The 17,966-nt window shown below is 37.3% G+C and overlaps 1 protein-coding gene across 1 annotated transcript in view; it reads left to right on the top strand.

Moving 5' to 3' along the window:
- The window catches only part of LOC131044636 (ras-related protein RABB1c), a 28,019-nt gene that overhangs the window by 8,096 nt on the left and 1,957 nt on the right, over positions 1 to 17,966 (top strand). The gene's annotated exons all lie outside the window — the stretch shown is intronic.

Raw genomic sequence — 17,966 nt, 5'->3', positions numbered from 1 at the left:
AACAAGGGCCGACCTTCATAAAACAATAAAATACCAAGCGCTCCCTTTGATTTTTTATTAAATTAATAATTAATTATTAAATGCCTTCATTTTTAATTAATAAACTTCGATTTTTTTTTTACAAGGCAAAATAATTAATTAATACCAAGCGCAATATTTAAATGCCATTTAATTGAATTTTCAAAAATTATCGATTTTAGCATTTAAAATAAATTTAAAAATATTTGTTTGAGCGCCAAATTTTGAAGATGAAAGATACGTACCTCATCGCCCTGGTCCCTGACTGAGGGACAGGAGCGATCCATCAACTTTGTCTTGATCCTTGCATTTTTTACGTCCAAAATCTTCATCTCCACGTTGAATTTGCCATTTTCGCTAGGATTTTCGAACTTGAGTGTCCTGCTTGTGTGAATGAGTGCTCTTTGATGTGACATCGCCCTGGTCCCTTGGAGAGGGACAGGAGCGATCTTGATGTTTTCTCCATTTCAAACTCGAATTAGTAACATTTTAACGTTCACCTCCTTTGTATCGCCTTCCAAATGATGTTTTAAACCTTGTGCAACTTTACATTAACGTGATCTTCGAAGGATAACTAGTAACTTAGCAAATATCGCCCTGGTCCCTTGGAGAGGGACAGGAGCGATCCTTATGTCCTGGCTCAAATTGGCAAACTTTTGATCTTTGTTCTTCGTTCATCACCTTCCAAATAGCATCTTTGACGTTGCCTATCCTTGCCTTGTCATGATTTTGACGGGACATGAGTGTTTTGATGAAAATCGCTTTGGTCCTTGTCCAAAGGACAGGAGCGATATAGCTCCCTTAGCTCATTTGATAGACTTTTGACGTTCAAAACTCTTGTGTATCATCTTCAAATGACACCTTAGACCTTGTATGACCTTGCAAATCATTGACTTAACGTGATTTTTGCATGAATCGGCCAATATAATCAATATCGCTCTGGTCCCTTCCTGAGGGACAGGAGCGAACTTCAACATTTTGAGCTTGTCCTTGTTTCGACCAACTTGCAATTACTTTTATCGTGTAAAATAAAGTCCCTCGATCCCTTTGGACATTTGGAACGTGATCAATTTTCAAAATTTAGAGCCTTTATGCAAATTTCGCTCTGGTCCCTTCCTGAGGGACAGGAGCGAACTGGGATATTATAGTGCAAATCTTTCAATGTTGGCGACCTTTGATGTTTTGTGCTTGATGAAGATGCTTCGAAACGTCCTTGCCACCTTGTTCTTTGTCTTGGAGAGGCTTGAACTTAGCGAAAAGGCAACATAACTAAGATATCGCCCTGGTCCCTGGCTGAGGGACAGGAGCGAATTTGTACTTTCAAGCTCAACTACACTTTGTCACCTTCAAAAATTATCTTCAATGGTCTTGTTGTGCCTCCTTCCACTCATCCATGCCTTGGAATTCACTGTAACTTGGCAAGAAATTTGTCTAAGGTAAAAATCGCTCTGGTCCCTGACTGAGGGACAGGAGCGAACTTGGGCATTTGGGTCCCTTGTTGACGTTTTATAATCTTCAATTTATCTTCAACGGGTTCAATTCACCTCCTTTCTTGCCTTCGAACATAAAACTTGCTTGATCTTTGCCCAGTGCATACCCTATGAAGAATTTCGCTCTGGTCCCTGGGAGAGGGACGGGAGCTACAATAGACTTCGCCCTGGTCCCTGACTGAGGGACAGGAGCGATTTTTGCATTTTGGTTCATTTTTCTTCATGACGGCACTTCAAGTTATATTCATTTGGTAAAATGCATCTCTTTGGACCTCTTCAAATCATCAAGTCGTTAAAATCCTGCGAGGACAAAGCAATGTTAGACTTTAAGCTCCGGTCCTTCACTGAGGGACAGGAGCGAAATTTGCTCTCTAGGCCAAATCGTTACAATTTTCATCAAAAAAAGTCTTGGCTAAGGAAGATATCATCTTACTTAATGCTATGAATAAAAGTTAATGTCCAAAAAAGGTCTAAAACTATGCATATAAAGAAAATCGCTCTGGTCCTTCAGTGAGGGACAGGAGCGAATTTGACCTTCTAGGCAAAACTTCATCATTTCATTGTTTTTGATCAAGTCTGGATGCTCTATTATGCTCATTTTGCCCTTCACCATGCTTTTGATGTCTCAATTCGTCCAAACACGGTCAGGAATGACTTAACTAAGCATTTTCGCTCTGGACCCTTGAAGAGGGACAGGAGCGCTTTTCGCTCTGGACCCTTGGAGAAGGACAGGAGCGAAATTTGACTTTTCGAACTCTCTATCAGGATAATTTTTATGGAATATAACATTTAAGTATAAGAACTTATACTTTAAGTTATATTCCATATATACTTTCAGGATGTTTGAGAGTGGTTTCAGACCTCCAGGAGTTATATTGCAAAATCTAGTTTTTTGAGGTTTTTCAGTTTCCAGACTTAGTCAAATTTCAGGATCAGGGCATTCCAGACTTAGCCAAATTTCAGGATCAGGACATAACTCAAGCCGGACTTGCTACCCTATTGATCTCCCCGACAGCACTCAAAATGCAAAGGCCAACTAACAAAACCCTAAAAAACCTAAAGAACAAACCCTAAAAAGCAAAAAAGCAAGGGTCCCCATTTGCAATGGGGCGATGTGTGAAAACGTCACAACAGGTCTCCATCCAAAGAGAGTATTTTAATGTTACAACAAGTTAATGGTCTATATTCCGAGGTTATATCTTCACTCGTTGTTCACTCTTCATATTTTGTGTCTACTCTATCATGGTTTTATTTTATCTATATTCAGATGCTAGGATTTCTGTTAATGTCGTCAATACATAGTCACACATGGTTTAATTTTGTGTCTACTTATCTACTGTTTAAAAAAATATTCAACGTGCACATTAGAAGGATCTTTCAATTTAAACTAACAAGATTAAAAGTGTTAAATCTATTTTAATTTTTTGAGGCTTCCATCCAAAGTATTTTATTATTATGACAGTTGAATGGTCTATATTTTTATGTTATATTTTAGCTCAGTGTCTACTTCATATTTTATGTCTACTTTATCATGGTTTAAATTTGTGTCTACTTCTTATCTTGATTTTCTGCACAGCTAAATTGTTATTTTGAAGATTGGTTGGTTATTTGGTCCAAACAAAATTTTATGGTCTATCTTTTTCTACAGTGATAGCCTTGTAAATTAGTTCTCATGAAAGAAATAATCCGTATTCTTTGCTAAATGGTTTGAATTTAATGCTAATTTAGACTCTCTATCATACAATTGCTTTGCTTGATGAATATGGCAATGTTATAGTTTCACTTTTTTACAGTCTTATTACTAGCAGTGAAGAGGTAATGTTATGTGTAGGTCATCTTTTGTCTTCATAACATTTTGTCATTCTCAAGTTGTAGTACAAAAACCCTTAGCTGCATAAAAATATCAGCCTGATGTTTATATGTAACCTAATATTGCACCAAGATGTCCAATCTTTGTGACATTAAAATCTTGGTATTGTGATTTTGTATGCTTATTTTGATATTATGCATATCTATACTAAAATGCATTTTGTGTCTATCTTATACTGCTACTTCATATGATTAATTGTTTCTTTTTTATCAATTGATTATATCTTTATTTGGATGATATATTCTTTGAAGTTTCCTACTTCACAATTTCATTGTGATAAAATGTTTTTTTTTTTGTTTATCCTACTTGAATGCAAACATGTTTATTGTAGTTGTTTTGAGGTCTTACTAAGTGTTCAAAGGTTTTAGAGTTTGTTATGATAGTGTAGTCTCTGTGATTAAACATTCTTTTGATATTAATAGTAACCTGGAATGCAATCTTGTTAGTAACTTATCATCCACTCACATCATACAACAAGACTAGAGATCTACTTGCATATCATTCAACTTTTTTATTGTTAACTTAGCAATAACTTTATCAACTTCATATAGAATTTACCAAAGCTTCATTTAGTAGCAAAGTTTACATGCTACATTGTATTCTACTATTTTAGTCAAACTTTTCATTTGGACAATTCATGGGTTAAACTCTCTATTTTAGACAATTCACGGGCTAAACTCTCTATATTATTTTATCTCTATATCTCTATGCTATGGAGTTTAAATCCCAATTATTTAAAAATATCTTATACTTTTATTTTGCCAATTTTTTCCCCAAAAGGTTTTTGCTGCTATGATTTAAACATCATCCTGTAATTATCTATTCGGTCAAACATTCACACATAAACATGACCATAGACAAGCCTCTGATAAATAGAAATCTGATATACAAACAATCTGACTTTATCATACAATTTCAGAGAAACAAATCCATACTGGGTGTTATTTGCTTGGCATATGATATTATTGAACTCAGGAACAATGAAATGGCTCAGACCTGATGAATCGCACATATGTGATTATAGTAAGAGTCGGGGACCTAATAATCACAAAGGTGTCTGAGCATCTGGCGGAAGATCTAAAGGTGGTTAGTACTCTGTGGACAGAGTCAATGGAAGATCAAGACTCGCTGAATCTGAGAGTCTCTCACAACCTCGTGGCCTCCCTGTCATCACTCGTGGCAAACCTACATGTAATTGAATAAGAGTCAAGACTATGGACTGAATATGTGATGCAAGAACAAAGCACTGGGTATGGGTATCGCCCTACCAGTCGCAGTCTTCCTGGAGTTTTCATTCCAGAAGACAGTACTCGCTATATGCTATTTCCAGATTGCAAATCATATGATGTCCTCAAAACTCTGACCTGAATATATACACATTACTTCTTATGTCAGCCCAACAAGGATTAGCAGCAAAACTTTTTTAATAAACCAAGTCGGCCCAAAACAATAATAAAATTATTAATAATTAACATTCCAAGAAAAATTGACATAGAGGAACCGGTTGGCCTCAAAATGACTTGATTTATTTATAATTTTGATTTATTAATTATCTATTTAGTTCTGGGCTGGCCGACCCAGCCACAAATTGGGGACATCACCATTGTGTCACAAATTTACCCAACAAGAGGATCCAACTTCAAAAGATACAGAGAGAGAGAGAGAGAGAGAGAGAGAGAGAGAGAGAGAGATGACTACGGACCTGTACTAAGTCCTTTGTGTCACAAATTCACCCAACAAGAGGATCCAACTTCAAAATTTGAAAACATATAATCCAAAGATGCAAGGTCGAAAACCCTCTATCTCATAGATATTCAATGTTCATAAAAGTCCTTTTACATCATTTCTTAAATTGAAAGTACACACAGAAAAGGGACCATGGACCTACACTATAGTCCATTGTGTCACAAATTCACCCAACAAGAGGATCTAACTTCAAAATCTTGAAACATGCAATTCGAAAAATCAGGTCACAAATTTGCCCAGTAGGAAGATCCGACTTCAAAATATGAAAACATACATTCCAAAGATGCAAGGTTGAAAACCCTCTATCTCATAGATATTCAATATTCATAAATGTCCTTTTACATCATTTTCTTAAATTGAAAGTACACGCATAAGATTTGAATATTCATTCCGACACATGGGATTCAACAAATTGACATTTGATACAATATGTTTAAACAAATGAAGAAATATCCATTGCAACTTGATATACATATTTGTTTTTGCAAATCATTGAGATAAAATATTGATTTGACTAGTTGGCTTGCTGGAACCTGTTGTGACGTATTCACAAATCGCCCCATTGCAAATGGGGACCCCTACCTTTTTGCTTTCTAGGGTTAGTTTAGTTTGCTTGGTTGCCTGGTCTTGGCTATTGGTCTTTGCATTGAAGGGTCGCCAGGGGGCTCATTAGGATAGCAGGCTTTGCTTGAGTCAGGTGGATCTCCTCAAGAGGTCAGGTCAATTGAGTGATTAGGGGTTATTTAGATCATTCCTAGGTTGTTTTTTTTTGGTGTACTATCCGATCGCACTTCAAGTTGCTAAATCAAACCTTGGTTGAATGCATAATGTCCTCCTAGGTCCCATCCCTTACATCAAGGACAAAGCGAATTTGCCTTAAGAAGTCTAGAATGTCATCCTGATCCTCAAATGTCCTGAAATTTGGCTAAGTCTGGAATGTCATCCTGATCCTGAAATTTGACTAAGTTTGGAAAATTGAAGAATCCTCTAAAAACTAGATTTTGCATTATAACTCTTGGAGGTTTGAAACCACTCTCAAACATCTTGACAATATATATGGAATATAACTTAAAGTATAAGTTACTTCTTTCTTATACTTAAATGTTATATTCCATATATGAATCCTGACAGAGAGACTAACATATCAATTTTCGCTCCTGACCCTTCCAAAGGGTCCAGAGCGAAATTTTTCCAAGCTCCTGACCCTTCCAAAGGGTCCAGAGCGAAATTCTCCAAAAGACTTATTTCTTCACTAGGGACGTTGAATGGTGGTCATGCATGGCAGAAAGATGGATCTAGGATCAAGTCTAAGGCAAAGCCAAGTCAAATTTGAAGGTGAATTAAGCCTAGAAGTGTGAATTTCGCTCCTGACCCTTCCAAAGGGTCCAGAGCGAATTCCTCCAGAAGACATTCTACCTTGCCCAAAACTAAGAACTAACTCATTCCCAGGCATCATTGAAGGAAAAGCACTTGTTTGGATAAGGAAATGTGGGAGATGAAGTCAAGATTTGAGCCTAAGTGTGAATTTCGCTCCTGACCCTTCCAAAGGGTCCAGAGCAAAATTCTTGAAGGACCTTATTTCCTCACAAAATCTTTAAGTAAACACTACCTTGAGGGCAAATTGACATGATGATGATAGGAGGCGGCTTGAGAAGTTATATCCAAGGCAAGAAAAGGAGAAAGGAGGTGTGAAATAAGCTCAAGGAGGAGTTTCGCTCCTGACCCTTCCAAAGGGTTCAGAGCGAAATTTCTTATGAACCCCTATTTGCCCCTTGTTATGACCAAGACTTTGACTTCTAAGGCATGGTTGGGAAGGCTTTGATGCCTACTTGCCTTTGAAAGGTAGTCTAAGACAATGAAGTGGTGAAAATCAACCTAAAACAAGAATTTCGCTCCTGACCCTTCCAAAGGGTTCAGAGTGAAATCCTCAGCTTGACTCTCTATTTTGCCTAATGCTTTGAAAAGACCTTGTTTTGAGTTGGATAGATGGCAAATTGACTTGATTATGGTGAGAGGGGATTGGATAGGTCAAGTTTGCAGGTGAGTTGAGAGGAAGAAGTGTGAAATCAACCCAAAGGATGAATTTCGCTCCTGACCCTTCCAAAGGGTCCAGAGCGAAATTTCCCATAAGACCTTTTTCTTCCTTGTTCAAACCAAAATCTTTCTTCCTTGGACATAGTTGGAAGTGGATTGGTATACTCTTGCCTTAGGAAGTGATTGAAAGTGAAGGAGATGAAGGATTTTGTGCAAAAGCATGAATTTCGCTCCTGACCCTTCCAAAGGGTCCATAGTGAAATTCCTCGAAGCACCTATGTTCTCCTTGGATGAGGTCAAAACCTTGTTTACTATGGCGTAGATGGAAGTGGAGTGATGTATATTTGCCTTGCAAGATGGATTGAAGTTAAGGAAGTGATGGGATCAAGCCAAAACTTGAATTTCGCTCCTGACCCTTCCAAAGGGTCCAGAGTGAAATTCTCAAAACCTCCTTTTTTTTCAATTTTGTGTTGAGCCAAGCATTGATCAAGGTGAACTGAGCTTGAAGATACCCCTAGGCATGCCTTTGAATGAGTTGTGATCACAAAAAGTGAAGATTTTAAGCTAAAATGTGAATTTCGCTCTTGACCCTTCCAAAGGGTCCAGAGCGAAATTCTAAATAGGTCCTGTCCTTGGCCATGGTCTTGAGCGAAATTCTAAGTAAGAGGAAGGAGGAATTCAACCTAAGAGAAGAATTTCGTTCCTGACCCTTCCAAAGTGTCCAAAGCGAATTTCTTCATGAAGTACTATACCTTGCTCCAACTTACAAGCTAGCTCATTCACAAATAATTTTGAAGCCCAAAGACTTGTTCTTAATGACTTAAAGGATGAAGAACAGAGCTAAGTGAAGGAAAACAAGCAAAGTATGAATTTCGCTCTTGACCCTTCTAAAGGGTCCAGAGCGAAATTCTCAAAATCCTCTAATTTGCTCATGTATGAGATAAAGATATGGATTCCTAGGCCTTGGTGGAGAGAAGACTAATATATTCTTGCCTTGAGAAGCAATTTGGAGTAAGGAAATGATGGAATTTAGACCTAATCATGAATTTCGCTCTTGACCCTTCCTAAGGGTCCAAAGTGAAATCCTTTGAAATCCCTATTTTTCACCTTGTTTGAGCCGGGCAAAGGGCTAGTTGTGAGATCATGATGGGAGGAGGTTTGAAGGTTAAGTCCAAGATTGTGAAATGTTGAAAATGAGGTCTAATTGAGCAAAATAGCAAAAATCGCTCCTGACCCTTCCAAAGGGTCAGGGTGAAATTCCTATAGGGCCTGTCCCTAGAGAGGATCCTAAGCGAGTTCCATTTTGATGCCTTTATGTTAATGATTTAAGGTAAGAAATGCTATGTTGGGATAAATATATCATGTGTACTTAAATCATCTTTTGGTTTGTTTTGCAGATGGAGGATGAGGCCAAGATAAGGGCGACCTATTCCAATCCCATCATCATCAAGGACACTCCAAAAGCATTGGGATATTTCAAGTGTTCAAGGATTTCCAAGCTATCCTCAAAGACTCCATTCTACCACACAAAGGAACCACATGATGACATAGAAGAGGGATCTTACAAGCACTTCAAGGAGAAATAGGTTGCCAGAGAAGGAGTGACTTGATTGTGAGGTGGCCTCATCAAACACATGGGAGTCAAGGAGAGGTGCATCATTCATCAAGCGCATCAAAGATAGAGGAGGATCAACCAGGACACAAATGGCAGACAAGGTGGCATCCCAGTCACTGTTCCCCTAACCAGATAGGTCCACCTCAGCAGGTCCAGATTCAATGTACCTGACTCACTAGTGATGGCACAAACTTCGGTGTACCTACCCCTGCCTCCTATTGGTCCACACTCATTGAATGTAATTTTCTCATTGACTAAGGGAGTTTGTTGTAACAAACCCTAATTAAGGTTTTCATCTTGAAATCCTAGCCATTGATTGTAAATCAATCAGAGCCATCGAATTGTAAAGAGCTCCTTATATAAAGCTCTGGCTCTTCATTTGCAAAGGTTAATAGTTAGCTAATAGAGAATAGTGAATAGTTAGAGAGTAGTCAATAGTGAATAGTCAACAAATATAATAGCAAATAGCATAGCAATTAGAGTAGATTAGGAAGAGAAGGCAAGAAATTGTTGCCCTGATTGTAAATGAACTCCATTTTCATTGAAGTTATGGTGAAGTGTGTTGTTTCTTTGCAATATGCATGGTCTCTTGTTGAATCTTCATTTTAGATGGTAAATAATTAGATTGAATGAAGGAAGTTATTGAATGCACTCGCGTGGAATCCGCCTAGTCCAAACCACTAGCCTCTTGCTGACTGTAAGTGCGCCTTGCGTGGTCAACTGGCATAGAATGAGCTTAATTTCAAGTCGTTACACGTCTATTGTTCATGCATTATCTTGAATGGTGATCAGTGTCTGATGGTGTATGATTTGAATATATTTGAAGCATCCCTTAGAAGATCGCACTCAGTTGATGTCGGATTGTTCAATCTGATGGTGAGACCCAACCCAGTAGGACTCCACCTAGTCGTTCATCCATCTTCTCACATTCTAGGTCTTAGAGTAGATTTTTTGGACCTTTCATCTTTTGATATTTCTTTATCTTCCAACCAGTAGATAGGATTCACGTTCCAGCACATCAGACGCTCAGGCATTCAAATGTAAGTCCTCTTGTGATTCCAACATAATCACATCACACCATAAGAGCTTATCCACACGTAGAGAACCTACATATAAGAACCTTGGAGTTGCCTTGAGTGATCCTTAGGCGAAATCTTCAGCATTTGGGGAAACTTTGTTCAAGAGAGGATAAGATACCCTGGTATTTTATTCTGTGTTCGCATGTGCATGAAAAACACATCAGCAGAACCCTACCTCTGCAATGGGCTCGTTTTGGGGGCATAAAAATTAGCCTTAAATCCCATGGCCCCAATGTATTATTCTTTTCCACTATTTAGTATACATGAAGTTCGTTTGTGGAAAGGCCCTTTTGACCTTGATTGTAGTGTCATAGGGGTGAATGTTAAGAGTCTCCAATCTTCTCTAGCTACCAAGCTCCAAACCAAGGGAAGTGCATTTACTGCTCTCAAGTACCATCCCTCTTTACTAAGAGAGAAACATGGATCAAAGCATGTACACACTCAAGTATGTTTTATGACAACATTGAAAAACACATCATAAATACATGGGTTTCTTAAATGCACATAGTAGATCATTTTTTATCTAATAGGAGAATCATAGGTAAGCAAGGTAAAATGGTGTGTATCACTAAGGATATCTAGATTTTATTCTTTTATATTTTAATTTTATTATTAGTATTTATTATTAAATCCTATTTTAAAATGGGGACGTATGAATTACCTTGTAAGATGCCTTAAAGATGCCATTTTCATACAAATTCATCCAAGGATTTTCCTAAAATATTCAGTAAAAATCATTTCTTAATACTTCACTAGTTAGATGTAAAATATAAGCGTTTAGACATCATTAAATAACATTGATGGGGTAATCATAGGGTGAGAGGGTCACACAAGAATCAACCATAAGGTATCTGGCAATATTGGTATGCACATCGACACATCTTAATCATCCCATGTGACGAACAAACATCAATGTTACCACTTTGCAAATTGAAATGCTTATACATGTGACCTATACACATTGTATGCCTAAAGCCACATCAAATAATAATAATCGAAACAACTAATTAAAGCCAAGGGATGATGCACATGCACATGCAATACACATCACATCTCTAGTGTTCTAAATATGTGTGGAATCTACTTTAGGAGTATGCATCTGACATTTACGTCATGAAATAGATGTTCAAATCTGCAAACCCAATATACTCGATAACATGCATTGAAATAAACTCATAAATAATTTGAATGATAGTATGACACATCATAACGTTTATAAATTAGGATCTAACATCATACATCTATATCTAACGCTTTATAGCATTATATAGATAATAGAAACAATGAACCTGAAAACATGTATAACATTTGATCATCATATATAATGTAAAAATGTCATAATATCACACACACACATATTTAAAGTGGAATCAAAATTCATCAATATAATATCGAATTAATATCTTGTAGCATCGTAAATTGTACACCCTTAATTAAGGTTGTCCAATTCCATGCTTAGTTTAGCACCCGCCTTAATGTGTCCCATTGCATCTTGCATTTATAGGGTTTTTTTAGGTATTTAATTATTAATTTAATTAAATCTAAAGTTCTCTCACATCATTTCACATATCATAAAATTGGGCCCTTAACCCTAGGTGCGCCCCTTTTTATTTTTTGTAATAATGTCCTTATTTCAATCTTCAAGGCACATTTTTGCATATCTACACATCTTGGATTGACCTACCATGCTGGATTTAGCATTAGAATCACGATATCTCACATCCCTAGAAAAGCAGAAAAAAGTTGGTTGGATCAGGTAGTATACTACTTGGTCCCAAACTTTTTCTCTGAATTTCGGGAGTTTAATTTGGCGGTATAATAATCTTAAAATCCTGCTTTGTGTCAATTTTTTATCAATTCTAAGTTGGCCTATTATCAAATTTAAAATGAAGGTTTTATATATAAAGCCTTTCTTTCCCTCATTTGAGGATCCTAATGAGGCAATTCGAAAGGAGATCCTTGTGAGGTGAAAGGGCAGCTTTTGTGTGAAGTCTACATCAACAAATTCATTCACCAATCAAGTCTTCATCAACATTTTCATCAACCATGGAAGCTTTAGGAGATATTGAAGAATAATAAGATCATTGGTTGATAATTGGCTTGTACATCTTCCTTAGGATTTGGTATGGTTTCATGTTATTTTCATATCTCAATTTGAGTTTCAAATCTACACATAATTGATTTTCAGATTTGCATTATTGTTTTAGATCTATATTGCATTTGTGATTTGAAGCATTTACATTACACTCATTTTAGGGTTTTTACTCAAAACAGAGGGTATAACTCTTGTTCGCATTCAACTCATAGGAATCTTACAAACACATGAGGTTCTAGGGCACACACTTTTCAATACAATATCGACTATTTGTGGAGGTGGAAGTCACCAAAACAAGGGGTTTGACTAAGGTAGAACCCTATATAGCCACAAACACACCATTTTCCAACTTGCAGGTGCAGTTACAGGTTTTTGTTGGAGCGAACAATTTTCGGGAGATCTTTGCGAATAGGCACATATCCATTACTAGAAATTGGATCTTTTTTTTTAGGACTAGGGCGCCCCACACCCCGGTCCTCCAGGACCAGGGTGCTCCACGCCCTGGTCCTCCTCAGTTTGATCCAGATTCTTAGAACAGTTCCCAGACAGTCTCAGAATTTTGATTTCCAATTTGCAGCTTTTCATAGTCACTGAGACAAGGGTGTAAAACACCCTGGTCCTGCCAATTCAAGCTCAATTTTGGTCATAGGTGCACATCAGAATTTCATTCTCAATCTGTACTTCTTATCTAAGTTCTGTTGATCATCAGTCTGCTGTTTTACTATTTTAGTCACTTGTATTCATCTTCTTTACATAGTTTCACATTCTCCTTCATTCAACACTTTTCCTTTCATATCAACAAAGGAATAGAAACCCTAGCCTTGACTCTCTTTCACGAGAGTTAGTCAAAGCGGATCACTCTTTTAGGTGCTTTTGTATTCCAATGTTTGGATGAAAGTGGAATTAGGTCCTAAAACTACCCGATTCCATTTTTATACTAAACATATCCTTATATTTTGATGAACCTACAAAATAAAATATGCAGAAATGAGATAAACAAAATGTTTTTATTATCTTCTTGTGCTGCTTCAAGGGGTTAACCTCCAAATAGAGCATATACTCTAATTACAAGTATCCAATGTATCTTCCATTTGGGAAGTCATTACAATATAGAGAGTTTTGCCAAAGGCAAATACAAGGCAAATACTACCATCCTATGCTGTCGCATAAATATACTTTATTCTATCAACCAATGGGATGGCTTACAAAGCATATGCATCCCTTTATTAATGCTACCTAAGAGCAACTTACAAAGCATATTTGCCCAACTAATATTAGCTTAGGGGCGACTTACAAAGCATATTTGCCCAACTAATACTAGCTAAAATATAGTAGAATGGGGTTCATAATATTGTTTTCCCCTTTAAAAAGCTCTGTCCTCAAAGCTTGGATGAAGAAACCTAGAGAGAATCTTGGCGGGTTTCCATGTGGCATCTTCAGGTTGTAGGCCTTCTATTAGACTAAGAAATCCTCAATAGAAGGATTGGGAAGGTTGTTGGTGCATTTGCCCAAAATAACCATAAGTTCTAAAATTATGGAAAACTCCTTATCCCATGCTAGTAAGTAACTCTGTTGGAATGTGAGCAACAGGCCAATCACTTTCTTGAGACAAGAGACATGAAAAATTTGATGGATCGAAGGTGGTGTGAGTGCCAACTTGTATGCCAGCTCACCAATGTATTGGATCATTTGATTTGGACCATATCATTTGGGTCTTAACTTATGACTATGCTTGTCATATAATGAAAGCTGCTTGGAGGGCTGGATACATAAAAAACCCAATCACCAATCTCAAAGTATGCTTTGTCTTGTGTTGATCCACCTACTATTTTATGCGGTTTTGTGCCTATGTCAGACTGGCCTTAAGTATTTGAGAGATGTCTTCATGCTTGGCCAAAGTGCTGCCAACTGTTGCAACCTTAGAAGATCTTGAAACATAAGTACACAAGGAGGGTGAGGACTGCCATAGAGGGCCGTTTTGGAACAACTATGATAAGTGCTATTGTAACACCACTTACCTAGAGGTAGCCAGTTGGCCCATTGTCCTATTGCTCAGACAAAAAACAACACAAGTAAGTCTCAAGGTACTTGTTGACAATCTCAGCTTGACGATTAGTTTGAGGATGATAAGCCAACTGCATGTTCAAGGTAGTGTTCTAGCATTGTAGCATAAATCTTGTCTTAGAACACTAGAATGTCTAGATTGGCTTGGATGTCACATCCCCTTTTTTGGTTTGAATTAAATTAATAATCTTTAATTTTAAGGGCAACTTAATAATATTATTATAATTAAAATAAAAGTATTTTTAAGATACTTAAAATAAAAAAATATTTATAAATACTTGGAGGGAAATTCCGGACTGAGGGGCCCAATTTGATAAGGTATATCACGTAGGTGCCCGTCTTCATTTGAGAATCATTCAAGTTATCCTTCACATCTAATTTTCAGATTTGGGCAGTTTCTTCAATCTAGGGCTTCCAAGGACAAAAACTATTGATTTGTTTGGGGTTTGGGAGGACAAAAAGCCTCATAAATTCTACATTTGGGACCCCAAGGATGGAAACCTTTGCTTCCAATATTGGGTGATTCTGCTTAGGAATCACAATTGTACTGATTTGTGGAGTATTTTGTGATATTTCCAGCTTGCTACAGTGGCGCTACAGTGTTTTTTACAAGTAAATGCCATCTTTGGTTGTCAAAGCATGATTGAGGGTTACTAGGTGGATTTCTAGAATTTTTGTGAATATTCCAATATCAACTAGGACATATTTGAGTTATATCCATTATCATAGCTGGGCGCCATCATTGGAAGGAGGGAATTTGTCATTGAGGGTAGAAACTCAGTTATCCAGCTTCTGCTTTGTACTTATTCAGGGATCATTGAAAAGAAAAGTCTTTAAGTGAGGTGGCACCTTGCAAGAGGGAGAATTCAGAATCATCTACATGCCATAGGTATTTCCAAGGCAGGTTGGGCCTTGACCAAGAAATGTTTGAGTTTTCAGCTTGCTGTACCATCCCATTAGGCTGCCGTACTGTTCCAGGGTTTGTTTTGGGTGATTGATGACACGGATCAGCAGTGATGCCAGCATTTCTAGTCATCACCAGCATTTCCAACAGCAGGCGAGATGCAGATCTGAGGGTTTTTTTGGAGGATATTTCTGCCGTTTAGAGTGGCCACACCCTTTATCAACTGCTGCCATTAACTTCTGAGCAAGGGCAAATCTCATTGGAGAGCTTTTATGCTGATTTCCAGCCCTTTGACAGGCCAAACAACTACAAATCTAGGGTTATACATTTCCAGCAGCTGAAATCAAATTTCAGAAATTATTTGGGGATTCCAATTGGCTGTTATACCATTTATATTTTCAAATCTGAGTGTATTGTGGTCATATGATGAGTATCTAAGGGCTCGGTATTGTTTGTCATTAATACTTTTGAAGAGTTTGGTGTCAATTCTATCTAGCTAGGGTTTATTATAATAAATTCTGGTCTTTGCAGTAGTTAGGGTTTACCTTTAAGAAAATCACGTTGGCTGTTGCATTCTAGCTTCATCAATAAATCAGAAATAGAATCAGGGTTTGGCCATGGAAGGTTTTCCTTCCTGTTGACATATTAGTTTGTCTTCACATGGGCATTGTGCCGGCTGTTTTTCTGACATGGCGTGAACAATGGAAGTGCATATATGGAGTGCCAACATATAGCACAAATGCTTGGTGCTTAACTTGACCTTTAACTTGACCTGTGTGGAAGCCCTCGTCTCCATGCATTAACCTGGGGAAGACCAAAAGAATAGTGCAGGTGCTAAATGGAGGGGTGCAAATGGGCTTTTGTGTTGGCACTACTTGATTTGATGTTGACACTGTTCAGTATGGCTTCAGGCCGTGCAGGATGGCCGCTCAGCCAAAATGATAGTCTGGACTATTGCTGCTTTGTTTGGATCATAGGGGGTAGGGCTGTTAAGGTGGATGAACTGTTCTGTTGATCTTATTGCATCAGAATTATTTAGTAAAGATGGCTTGTAAAGGATTTGATAGTTGATACTTTTGAAGCACTTTTGCATGCAACATCTTGTTTCTATCTAGCATGAAAAATGGATGAGGGGATGCAAGGCCATGCAGGAATGTTAAAAAATGGCATGTTAAGAGAGTTTGTAAAATGGCTCATTGAAAATCTACTTAAATGAAATTTCGATTGGTGGGATGATCTTATTATGTCAAACTTATTCTGTGAGGATTGCACATGAAAATAATTTGATAGTTGTCACTTTTCAAGGCAACACTTATACAAGGCCAGCTTAGGTTGGAATGCTTTGCACAAGAAATTTATGGGGTCATATGAGTCCTCTTAGGAATATTGACAAATCAATAGCAGAAGCCTTCTCTAATTCAAAATTAATAATAGTATAACTCAAGGAATTATTTCCTTTTTCATAGATAAAGCTTTCTATGTTTTCATTTGCTGGAATTGTAAGTGGACTTGAAATTTATTTGTCTGTGTTTGGTATAATGTATTTTTATATGCTGTCTTTGGTACCTTGAATGTCAGATGGATGCCCTATCCATAACATAAGTGTTTTCAAGAAGATGTAAACTGGTTGAGATACAAAATGTTTGGAGGCCTTTTTTCTCCATCTTGTTTTATGTTAAGCATGATATACAGAACTTGTGCTTTAGAGAGCAGGATGTATTACATTCCTGCCTCTTTAATTGAACATCACAGGACTTGAGAAGGATTCATTCTGAACGTTTGCAAGCCTTACATGTAACTGGACTTGAGAAGGATTCATTCTGAACGTTTGCAAGCCTTACATGTAACTTACTCAAAGGAGTATTGATGTTAATAACAATCACAAGTGCAAAGCCAGCAGACTTCAAAATTATTGGTTAGTTCTGTTGGTCAATTCACAGCTGTTTATTCTTGAGGAAGATTTAAGTATGAAATTGTTTTTTTGTAAGATGCAATTCTGGAGAACTATAATGGGGTCCCATCCCAAGAACTACAACTAAAAAAGGTAAAAATAACACCAGAAAAACATATGTATGAGCAACTCCAAAAAGAGAGAATCTGGCAAATAACAAGTGGAAATAAGTTTTTTAATAGTATTCAGCAATGAGTCCAGATTAGATGAGGCAGTTCCTGCTGAAACCCTAGCTGATGCAGCTGCTATGGAGGAACCAGGCACAAAATCCTTTCTACCTTCGACCCATGCAGAGATGTGAGCAGAAGCGAATCCTGCAAGAAGGGCAACATGTTCAGATTGAGAACTATTGGTAATGGCAGCAGTACGAGTGTTATAGAGAGCGGCAACAATCACTTCCTATGGAAAACTTAAAAGATGCTTATGATTGTTATCTAACACTCAATAAATACTTTAAATGCTTGTCTATATGACATCACAACGTATTTTACAGATAATCAGTGGTTATGAGATCTTTATATCATGTAAAGTCAAGCCCATCATTATTCGGCAGAGTTTGAAAGACTAGAACAAATTTTAGATTTCAATTTCTGAAAATTAGTTTGTCATGTGGATAAACATTTTCATGAAAATTGGGAGAAGGAAACAATAATAGGGGGCCAATTTTTTTTGTATGCACATTAGAAAGCAGGCTTTTTGGATCTTCAAAGGAATGGATACTAAGATGCTGTCCATGGGTGTGCTTCCTCAAAGCTGCTTTTGATTTTTTTTTTCCTATTTAGCTCTTCTTCAGAGGAAACTCATGTCTTTTAATGGTGCTTCTTGTAATGTAACGCGAAATCTGTTCCATGGCCAATTTCATTTGTTGATCTTGATGAGCTGATCAACTCGGCAACCAATAGGTGCCTTTTGTAAATTTGAAAACAGGTAATTTTATTCCGCATCAGCCAGGTAGCGAACAAAATAAAGGATATCATGGTTCAGAATATTAGATTATTACTTTAAAAACTACTGGCAAGCTAGTCACTCAACTGGAATGGGGAAAGCATCATTATTCTATACCTGATAAAGTGTTGAATATGCATTTTGTGTGTAATAAA

Source organism: Cryptomeria japonica, chromosome 1 (assembly GCF_030272615.1).
Source record: "Cryptomeria japonica chromosome 1, Sugi_1.0, whole genome shotgun sequence".
Lineage (NCBI taxonomy): Eukaryota > Viridiplantae > Streptophyta > Pinopsida > Cupressales > Cupressaceae > Cryptomeria > Cryptomeria japonica.
The sequence above is the reverse complement of the archived record's forward strand: the minus strand, read 5'-3'. Positions and strand labels throughout refer to the sequence as shown.